Here is an 11,272-nt window from a genome sequence, read left to right as displayed (position 1 = left end):
GGTGAATAAATGTACCACTAGGAGTTTGTTTAATTTGGAGGCCAAGAAAGAAAGTTAGCTCTCCCATTAAACTCATTTCAAACTCACTAGTCATGAGTTTTCCAAACTCTTCACACAAGGACTCATTGGCCGATCTAAACACAATGTCATCCACATAAACTTGAACTAGGAGAATATCATCATTAGATATTTTAATAAATAAGGTAGTATTCGTGGTACCCCTTTGAAATTGATTTTCCAACAAGAAGGCACTAAGCCTTTCATACCAAGCTCTTGGAGCTTGTCTAAGACCATAAAGAGCCTTAGAGAGTTTGAAAACATGATTTGGAAATTCTTTATCTTCAAAATCGGGGGGTTGTGCCACAAACACTTCTCTATCAATAAAGCATTTAAAGAAAGCACATTTTACATCCATTTGAAACATTTTAAAACCCTTATGGGCAGCATAGGCAAGAAGCAACCTAATTTGTGCTTCCATTCTAGCTACCGAAGCAAAAGACTCATCATAATTTATACCCTCTTCTTGATCGTAACCTTGGGCCACTAATCTAGCCTTGTGATGAGCGGATATTTTATACGCTTTTTGGGGGTAATTTCATATAGATTTTAGTATGTTTTAGTTAGTTTTTAGTATATTTTTATTAGTTTTTAGGCAAAATTCATATTTCTGGAATTTGCTATGAGTTTGTATGTTTTTCAATGATTTCAGGTATTTTCTGGCTGAAATTGAGGGAGCTGAGCAAAAATCTGATTCAGACTGAAAAAGGACTGCTGATGTTGTTGGATTCTGACCTCCCTGCACTTGGAATGGATTTTTTGGAGATACAGAAGTCGAATTGGCGTGCTCTCAATTGGGTTGGAAAGTAGACATCCAGGGCTTTCCAGCAATATATAATAGTTTATACTTTTCATGAAGATAAATGACGTAAACTGGCGTTTAACGCCAGTTCCATGTTGCATTCTGGCGTTCAGCGCCAGAAACATGTTGCAAGTTGGAGTTAAACGCCAGAAATAGGTTACAACCTGGCATTTAACTCCAAAAGCAGCCCAGGCACGTGAGAAGCTCAAGTCTCAGCCCCAGCACACACCAAGTGGGCCCCAGAAGTGGATTTCTGCACTATCCATCTTAGTTTACTCATTTTCTGTAAACCTAGGTTACTAGTTTAGTATTTAAACAACTTTTAGAGACTTATTTTGTATCTTATGACATTTTTAGATATGAACTTTATACTTTGTGACGGCATGAGTCTCTAAACTCCATTGTTGGGGGTGAGGAGCTCTGCAGCGTCTCGATGAATTAATACAATTATTTCTGTTTTCTATTCAAACACGCTTGTTCCTATCTAAGATGTTCATTCGCGCTTCAATATGAAGAAGGTGATGATCCGTGACACTCATCACCATCCTCAACCCATGAACGTGTGTCTGACAACCACCTCTGTTCTACATTAGACTGAATGAGTATCTCTTAGATTCCTTAATCATAATCTTCGTGGTATAAGCTAGAATCTATTGGTAGCATCCTTGAGAATCCGGAAGGTCTAAACCTTGTCTGTAGTATTACGAGTAGGATTCAAGGATTGGATGACTGTGACAAGTTTCAAACTCGCGAGTGTTAGGCGTAGTGACAGACGCAAAAGGATCAATGGATCCTATTCTGACATGATCGAGAACCGACAGATGATTAGCCGTGCTGTGACAGAGCATTTGGACCATTTTCACTGAGAGGATGGGAAGTAGCCATTGACAATGGTGATGCCCTACATACAGCTTTCCATGGAAGGGACCTTGCATGTTTGAAAGTGAGGAAGCATTATGTTACAGGAATTCAGAAGACAAAGCATCTCCAAAACTCCAATATATTCTCCATTACTGCATAATAAGTATTAATTAATCCATGCTCTCTTGTTTATTTGCAAGTCAATTGATAACTATAATTGGTATCCTGACTAAGATTAATAAGATAACCATAGTTTGCTTCAAGCCAACAATCTCCGTGGGATTCGACCCTTACTCACGTAAGGTATTACTTGGACGACCCAGTGCACTTGCTAGTTAGTTGTGCGGATTGCAAAAGTGTGATTGCAATTTCGTGCACCAAGTTTTTGGCACCGTTGTCGGGGATTGTTTGAATTTGAACAACTGACGGTGAATCTTATTGCTTAGATTAGGAAAAAATTGTCTTTTTTATTTAGAGTCACTATAATTGCATCTTTTATTGTCCCTTTTTAAAAAAAATTTCTTCAAAAATATTATTTTTCTCCATTAATTGTTAGTTCTTCTTTGAGTCCAGTTTCTTGATTTAAGTTTGGTGTCAATTGCATGCTTTTTGTGTTCCTTCAATTTTTCAAAAAAATAGTTTTTCTTCGTTTAGTTCATGCATTTTTTGAATGTGTCTATTTTCTTGGGAATAGTTGCCCCTGTGAATTTTCCTTTTAAAAATATTTTTCAAAAATAATTTTTCTTTGATTAAATCTTGTGCCAAATTTTAAGTTTGGTGTTTTCTTGCTAATTTTTCCTTAGTTTTTGAATATTTATTTTTGGTTTTCTAAAAATTTTAAGTTTGGTGCTCTTTCTTTTGTTGTTGTTCTTGTGAGTCTTCAAGGTGTTCTTGAGTTTTCTTTGTGTTTTGATCTTAAAATTTTTAGGTTTGGTGTGCCTTGGTGTTTTCCCTCCAAAATTTTCGAAAACAAGGAGCATTGGGTTTAAAAATTTTAAGTCTTATGTCTTTTGTGTATTTTTCTCTTTCATAATAAAATTCAAAAAAATCAAAAATAAATATCTTTTCTAACTATTTTTAAGCAGTTTTTTTTTTTCAAAATTTTCTATAAAAATTCAGATTTCAATTTCAAAATTTTTTAAATCTTATCCTTTTTAAAATTTACATCTTTTTCAAAATATCCTAACCACTTTCTCTCTCCTCATTTTTTTGAAAATCTTCAAAAAAAATATTTTCAAAATCTTTTTTTTCATTTTATTTTATTTTATTTTATTATTATTTCGAAAATAATTTTTTTAATAATATAATAAAATAAATAAAATAAATCGACATCGTCTCCCTTACTCCATCATGGACCTAAGTGGAAATGAACAGATCAGAAGGACTCTGGGGTCATATGCTAACCCCACTACTGCTTCATATGAGAGTAGTATCTGTATACCCTCCATCGGAGTCAGTAGCTTTGAGTTGAATCCTCAGCTCATTATTATGGTGCAGCAAAGTTGCCAGTATTCCGGTCTTCCACAAGAAGAACCTACAGAGTTTCTGGCACAGTTTTTACAGATTGCTGACACAATACATGATAAGTAAGTAGATCAGGATGTCTACAGATTGTTACTGTTTCTATTTGCTGTAAAGGACCAAGCTAAGAGGTGGTTAAATAACCAACCTAAAGACAGCAAAAAGACAAGGAAACAGCTGTCAGAAAAATTCCTGAATCACTATTTTCCTCCAAAACGGATGACACATCTAAGGCTGAGCATCCAAGGCTTCAAACAAGGAGATAATGAATCCCTTTATGATGCCTGGGAGAGATACAGAGAGATGCTAAGAAAATGCCCCTCTAAAATATTTTCAGAGTGGGTGCAGTTAGACATCTTTTATTATGGGCATACAGAGAAAGCTCAGATTTCTCTAGACCACTCATTTGGTGGATCTATACACATGAGAAAGACAATTGAAGAAGCTCAAGAGCTCATTGATACAGTTGCCAGAAATAAGCATCTGTACCTAAGCAGTGAACCTTCCATCAATGAAGAGGCTAAAACAGTAGCTGCTGAACTTAGTCCTGCAGATCAAGCTACTGAATTCAATCATCAATTAGATTTTCTAACAAAACAGTTAGCCGAATTCAAGGAGATATTGCAAGAAACAAGAATGGCTAATATGAATATGTAAGTCCAATTGAAGCAAACAGAACAACAATTATCAAAATAAATAACAGAAGAGTGCCAAGCAGCTCAATTAAGAAGTGGGAAAACATTAAATATCTCACTTCAAGGCAGCAGGAAGCCAAGAAATGAACAAACTGCTACCCAAAATCCCTCTGAGGACAGTCAGAGCCCAGAGAGGAATAATTCTGGCGCTCAAACGCCAAAAAAGGGGTGGAAAGCTGGCGTTGAACGCCCAACCCATGCTTAGTCCTGGCGTTGAACGCCAGAAACAGGCAAGGAATTGGCGTTGAACACCCAAAGGAAGCACAGTTCTGGCGTTCAGACGCTAGAAACAGGTAAGGAGTTGGCGTCTAACGCCACTCCAGCTTCCACCCCTGGCATTCAAATGCCAGTGGAAAATCAGGCACATACAAGTGCTGATAGCAGCCCCTCTAAAAAGGTTTCTCAACCCACATCTGTAGGCAATAAACCTACAGCAACTAAGGTTGAGGAATACAAAGCCAAAATGCCTTATCCTCAAAAACTCCATCAAGCGAAACAGGATAAGCAATTTGCCCACTTTGCAGACTATCTCAGAACTCTTGAAATAAAGATTTCGTTTGCAGAGGCACTTGAGCAAATACCCTCTTATGCTAAGTTCATGAAAGAGATCTTAAGTCATAAGAAGGATTGGAGGGAAACTGAAAAAGTTTACCTCACTGAAGAATGCAGTCAGTCATTCTGAAAAGCTTACCTGAGAAGCTTAAAGATCCCGGAAGCTTTACGATACGATGCACATTAGAGGGTACTTGTACCAAGCAAGCTTTATGTGGGTATCTCATGGCCTTAAACACATTGAATGTCATTTTCTCCTCGTGTAATCTGAGGACAAGTTCACCCTTTTGGACATCAATAATGGCTCCCGCAGTGGCTAAAAATGGCCTCCCCAGGATGATGGAGGTCTTAGCTCCTTCTTCCATGTCTAGTACTACGAAATCTGCTGGAAAAATGAAGTCTCCCACCTTCACCAACAAGTCTTCTACTACCCCATGGGGAAATTTGAATGACCCGTTTGCTAGTTGGAGGGCCATTCTTGTTGGTTTGGCTTCTTCAATCTTCATCTTTTTCATCATTGCTAGAGACATTAGATTTATGCTGGCTCCTAGATCACATAAGGCTTTTTCCACAGTGATTTCTCCAATGATACAAGGGATTTGGAAACTCCCAGGATCCTTCAATTTTTGAGGCAATTTGTGTTGGATGATGGCGCTGCATTCTTCTGTAAGTACCACAGTCTCGTTATTCTTCCAGCTTCTCTTTTTAGTCATCAATTCCTTCAAGAACTTGGCATAGAGTGGCATTTGCTCGATTGCTTCAGCAAAGGGTATGTTTATTTGTAATTTCTTGAAGATCTCCAAGAATCTTGAGAATTAGTTGTCCTCTCCCTTCTTTTTTAATTGTAACTGCTGTGGGTATGGGGCATTTGAGAGGCATGGATTGGGTACTTCTCTTTCTTGATGTGACTTGGGGATTGAGGTGTGAAATTCCTCATGTTCCTTGTTTTCTTCATCCAATTCCTTCTCTGGTGGTTTCTTGTGGGTCTCCTTCAATTCTTTCCCACTCTTGAGGGTGATGGCCTGACATTCTTCCCTTGGTATTGAGTTAATATTGCTGCAATTATTGTGCCCAGGGGTTTGCTTGAATAAGAATTCAATCTGTGTTTCCAGTTTCTTGATGGCAGCATCTTGATTCTGCATGTTAGATTGCACTTCTTCCCGTAAATCTTTACTATCTTGAATATCTTTGCATAGAATTTTGAGTAGACCCTCAATCTTTGAAAGCCTATCATCTGTAGATGATGGTGGGTTGAGATTAGGTGGTTGAGAAGGTTGGCTAGATGGATGTTGGTAATATCTCTGTGAGGTATTTTGATGAGTGGCATTGTTGTTGGAGTTGAAGTTGGAACGTCTCAGATCTTATCCTTGGTCTTGTTGGTTTCCCCATCCAAAGTTGGGGTGATTTTTCCATCCAGAGTTGTATGTTTTAGAGTATGGATCATGGACTTGTCTAGGTGAATTTCCCACATAGTTGGCTTGCTCCCAGTCACCTTCTTCTCCTGTGTTTACTCCTTCATGAGTTGGTGATGAGGTGATGGTTGCTGCAACTTGGTTCTCTTCCACCTTCTTGGTAAGATCTGCTAGCTGCTTGGTGATCATCTTGTTTTGGGCTAACAGTGCATCCATGTGGTTCAGCTCCATTACTCCTCTAGTGTTACTTCTTTCAGAGGCATAGAAGTAGTCATTCTCAGCAACTGTTTCAATGACATCTATGGCTTCTTCAACGGTTTTCTTCTTGTTTAAAGAACCTCCTGATGAATGATCTACAGCCTTCTTTGACTCATAGGAAAAACCTTCATAGAATATGTGAAGTTGAACCCACTCATTAAACATCTCTGGTGGGCATCTCCTTGTCAAGTCTTTGAATCTCTCCCATGCTTCATAGAGTGTCTCACCATCTTGCTGCCTGAAAGTTTGCACCTCAGTTCTTAGCCTATTAATCTTTTGAGGAGGGTAAAATCTTGCTAAAAACTTGTTCACTACCTCCTCCCAATCTGTCAGGCTTTCTTTTGGGAAGGATTCAAGCCACTTTGTTGCCTTGTCCCTGAGTGAAAAGGGGAACAAGAGCAACCTATAGACATCCGGGTAAACTCCATTTGTCTTCACTGTGTCACAAATCCTCAAGAAGGTGGTCAAGTGTTGGTTAGGGTCTTCTTGAGCATCTCCTCCAAATGAGAAATTATTTTGCACCAAAGTGATGAGTTGAGGTTTTAGCTCGAAATTGTTGGCATGAATGGTGGGTTTCTGAATGCTGCTTCCACAGTTTCCCGGATTAGGATTGATATAGGATCCTAAGACCCTCTTTTCATGCCCAACCCGGTTTGCATGGCCTTCTCTGGCATGATTATGAGCTTCTTCTTCATGATTGTTCTCCAAATTCTCTTCCATGTTGGGTTCAAAATACTCTTCCTCTTCCTCAGCACCAACAATTCTTTTTCCTCTTGCTTCTCTTTTTCGTCTCCAAAGGGTTCTCTTAGGCTCTGAATCAAAGGATGTTGAGATTCCTTCTCTTCTCCCTGTCATACAACAAACAGAATGCACAACAGGAGATATAGTGAAGGCAATTTTTGTTAGAATGATTGTTAGTGTGAGTGATGCAATTTATCGAACAGTTAGTGGGTTAGTGAGCTGAATTATGATAAACTAAGAAAAGAGAACAGAAAATAGAGAGGGTGTAGGGGGTGAGGAAGAAATTAAGAACAAACTAAGGTAAATTACTGAATATAGAAAAGAATAACAGAAAAAAGAAAAAAATGCTCAATCTAGTGATCTTCTAGCTTAATCATTGTTGATTCAAAATCAATCCCCGGCAACGGCGCCATAAACTTGATGCATAGAAATTTGTCTCTCAACAAATTTTCCTTCGGCAAGTATTCCGAATTATCGTCAAGTAAAACTCACTATAGAGTGAGGTAGAATCCCACAAGGATTGATTGGTCAAGAAACTTTAGTTAGAAGAATATGCTAGTTGAGCTAAACAGAATTTAGATTGAGATGCAGAAATTTAAATGACTAGAAAGTAAATAGCAGAAATTAAAGTGCAGAATCTTAAATGGGGAATTGGGGTAATGCTCATAAAAGTAAATAGCAGACATTAAAGAGAATGGGTAAGATCAGAAATGGGGAGATCATTGGGTTTAGGAGATGTTGCAATTCTCCGGATCAAGTTCATTCTCATCTCTTCCTCAATCAATGCATTCATTGATCTCCTTGGCAATCTTAAGTGATTGAATCCCAATTCCTTGGTAATCCAATCTCTCAAATCTTTTCCTCTTCCAAGGTTCCAAAGAGATCCAATTATGGAGAGTTTCTTTTCCAAGATAACTAACCAATTGAATTAAGATTGAACGCTTTCTAGTAAAATCAAGAGAAAAGATAGAAGAAGAAGAATGAAAACTAATATTGATCCATCAAATTACAGCAGAGCTCCCTAACCCAATGAAAGGGATTTAGTTGTTCATAGCTCCAGGAATCAAAAATAGCAGAAAAGAAGAATCCATGCTAGAAGTACAAAAAAGTAAAAATGCAGAGAGTAGTTCTCCCAGATGCCAAAAAGTTTCTAGCTAGTGCAAAACTACTCCTATATATACTACTCTTCATGATCTTCTAGTGAGTTCTTTAAGTCTTGGATGTGGGCTTTGGACCTTGAGTTGAAGCAATTCTCATCTTTAGTGGGCCCAGCTTGCAGAGAAATATGAATTAGGCTTGGGCATTTAGTGAGATTAATCGTGGAATATATTTCTGGGTGCGAGAATGTTAGTGGCATTCACCTTTTCCACTAACGTTCCACCCTTATATGGCCACGTTATTCTCAACGTTAGAAGTCTTAACGTGACTTCTAACGTTCCTTCTCAATTCTTGGCCAACGTTAATGGGACTCACTTTTCCCATTAACGTTGGCTTGTGCCCCTTTTCGCAAATGTTAATGGGAATCACTTTTCCCATTAACGTTTCTTGCCTTTTGCCTCCTACGTTAGGTCTTACGTTAGCTTAGCTAACGTAGCTCTTAACGTGGGCACCTATCACCTTCGAGAGCGTTAGTGACACTCACCTTTGTCACTAACGCTTTAATTGCCTTAATCCTCTACGTTAGAACCCACGTTAACTAAGTTAACGTAGCTCTTAACGTAGTAATGAAGCCATCTTCCAACGTTAGTGACAAAAGTGAGTGTCACTAACGTTGGTTCTTTGAACCCCACTCCATGTAAACTTTCACGTTAACAATATTAACGTGAGAATTAACGTAGGCAATGAAAATGATCCAACGTTAGTGACAAAAGTGAGTGTCACTAACGTTGGCATTGTTGATCCTTGTCCAAGTTAGAGTTCACATTAACTTGGTTAACGTGACTCTTAACGTGGGGCATTGCCTAGTTTTCCAATGTTAGTGGTGTTCACTTTTACCACTAACGTTGAGGAGAAACGTTATTGGAGTTCATGTTTCTCATTAACGTGGAGTCCTCCTTTCCTTCTACGTTAGTTAACATGGCTCTTAACGTAGGCTATGAATGGCTTCGCAGGCGTTATTGGTGATCACTTTTCTCATTAACGTTGCAAGCCAATTGCCATCCCACGTTAGTAGTCACGTTAACTAAGTTAACGTGAATGCTAACGTGATTCTTCCATGCTTCATTTGTCCTGAAATCAAGCAATTAAAGCGCATCAAAACTCTAGCCAAAATCATGAGATTATGCATCATTAAAATATCATGCAATTCTGGCAAAAATCTCATGAAATCATGCAAAATTCACAATAGTTGCTTGAATGAAGGTGTAAGTGTATTTTCACCCAAAACTTGCCTTGTTTACTAGGAAAATGCATGAAACTACCCTAAAATAGTAAAGAAAAGGTCAGTGAAACTGGCCTAGATGCCCTGGCATCACAACACCAAACTTAAAGCTTCCTTGTCCCTAAGCAAGTACTGAAGCATAAGAAAAATAAAAGAACAAGAAGAAAAGATGGGAATAGCATTCATGGTTCATGGAGTTTCATGCATAGCAACTTAGGTTCTTTCCTTTTAGGTTTCAAGCCTTTATCAAATCCCTAGTCACTCTCTTGATTGCATCCCTTGAGGCTTCTTTCTTATTGATCCTTCTCCTTAAGCTTATTACATTTTTCTTTTGGCTAAGTGCTCTGTAAGAGGGCGACTTTTTATGATAAGCTTTCAGCCAACACTCCCAAACCAGTTGGTTTTAAGGTGCTAGGTGTTAAGACACCCCTAAGGACTTACTCCCTTAAGTCTCTTTCTCTCGTACATACACACCACAGGCACATGGTTTGTTATTCTTTCTTTCTTGAGACCTTGGTGTCCAACACCTCTTTGGGTTACTAAGTGCTCTGTAACAAGGGTTACTCTTGATAGTGGATTTTCAGCTGATAATCCCGGATTAGTTAATCCAAGTTACCAAGTGATAAGGCACCCCTAAGAGCTTATTCATCCAAGTATATCCCTTGTACATAGACACCACAGACACATGCCTCAGTTTCACAACCCTTGGTGCTTAGCATTGTTCCTTTTCTTATTTTCACTTGTATTACTCTTTTTCTTTTCTTGTTGGGATCTTATTATTTAACTAGCCTCAAGGAATGTGTCTCAAATTTATGACTTAGGATGGATAGTTGCTTTCTTTCCTTTCTTAGTGAACCAACTTAGCTTACTAATCATCCTACCACAAACACTTAGAATGCACTTCACAAAATGACTCCATTCTTGTTCTTTCCATAACATTTTCTTTTTGATTAACTTAAAAGACAAGCATACAAGTAGGCAAGATGACAGTGAGCATTCAAGACATTAGGCTCAATAACATAGACCTAAGCAATGAAAAATAAATGCATAATTGAAAAGGTTCCAACTAATGAGCAACTATTAATCAAAGGTGCATTTGGACTTCCAATTTTAACATTCTCAGCATATGGAATTGAGTAACAATATAACCTTCGAGTGATGGTTTCTAGTTGTCCTCCTCTTTGTCATCATCCATAGTCTTTGCTACTTTACCTCCTTGGATGAAGGTGCACCATTTCCTCATAAGGTTCCTGCAAAGTTATTGGAAGTTGCACTTTCTGGGTGTTGAACGCCAGATTTACAGCGTCCTGGGAGTTCAGAAAAACGCCCAGTGACAAAGGAATTCATGGCGTTTAACGCTAGCCAGAAGCAACAGCTGGGCGTTAAACGCCCAGGAGAAGCTACAGATGGGCGTTAAACGCCCAAAACATGCAGCGTTTGCGCATTTAACGCCAGGATTGTGGGGAGGAGGTGAATTCGTTTTCAACTCAAATTTTTTCCATTTTTCACGTTTCAATTCATGATTTCTTGCATAAACATGTTACAAACTCCCATGTTTCAAACTTCAATTCCAAAAATTTTTAATCCTAATTTCTAAAATCCCTTTTCAAAAATATCAAATGTATCTTAATTCATAAACACAAAATTTTTTTTAATCCTCTTCAACTTCTTTTCAAATCTTTTTAAATTCTTTTCAAATCTTTTCAAACTCATCATATTTTCTTCTCAAAATTCAAATTTATCTTTTTCAAATATCTTTCATAACTTTTTAATTTTAAATTATATCTTTTTTCTATCATACTTATCTTTTACAAATCATATCTTCTATCTTATCTTTTTTTCAAAATTTTCGAAAACCCACCCCCTCCCTTTAAATCCACATTCGGCCTCTCTTTTCTCCTCCACAATTCAAAAATTGGCTCTCCTTCTATCTCTCTCTTTTCCTTTCTTTTGCTTGAGGACAAGCAAACCTCTAAGTTTGGTGTGTTTATCC

General features: G+C 38.0%; 1 non-coding gene across 1 annotated transcript; it reads left to right on the top strand.

Moving 5' to 3' along the window:
- The first annotated feature begins 6,317 nt into the window (after positions 1 to 6,317).
- On the top strand, positions 6,318 to 6,425 carry LOC127746286 (small nucleolar RNA R71). The gene has a single exon (XR_008007906.1). It is a non-coding gene; the product is annotated as a small nucleolar RNA R71 (small nucleolar RNA).
- Positions 6,426 to 11,272: the final 4,847 nt, after the last annotated feature.

Source organism: Arachis duranensis, chromosome 3 (genome assembly GCF_000817695.3).
Source record: "Arachis duranensis cultivar V14167 chromosome 3, aradu.V14167.gnm2.J7QH, whole genome shotgun sequence".
Lineage (NCBI taxonomy): Eukaryota > Viridiplantae > Streptophyta > Magnoliopsida > Fabales > Fabaceae > Arachis > Arachis duranensis.
The sequence above is the reverse complement of the archived record's forward strand: the minus strand, read 5'-3'. Positions and strand labels throughout refer to the sequence as shown.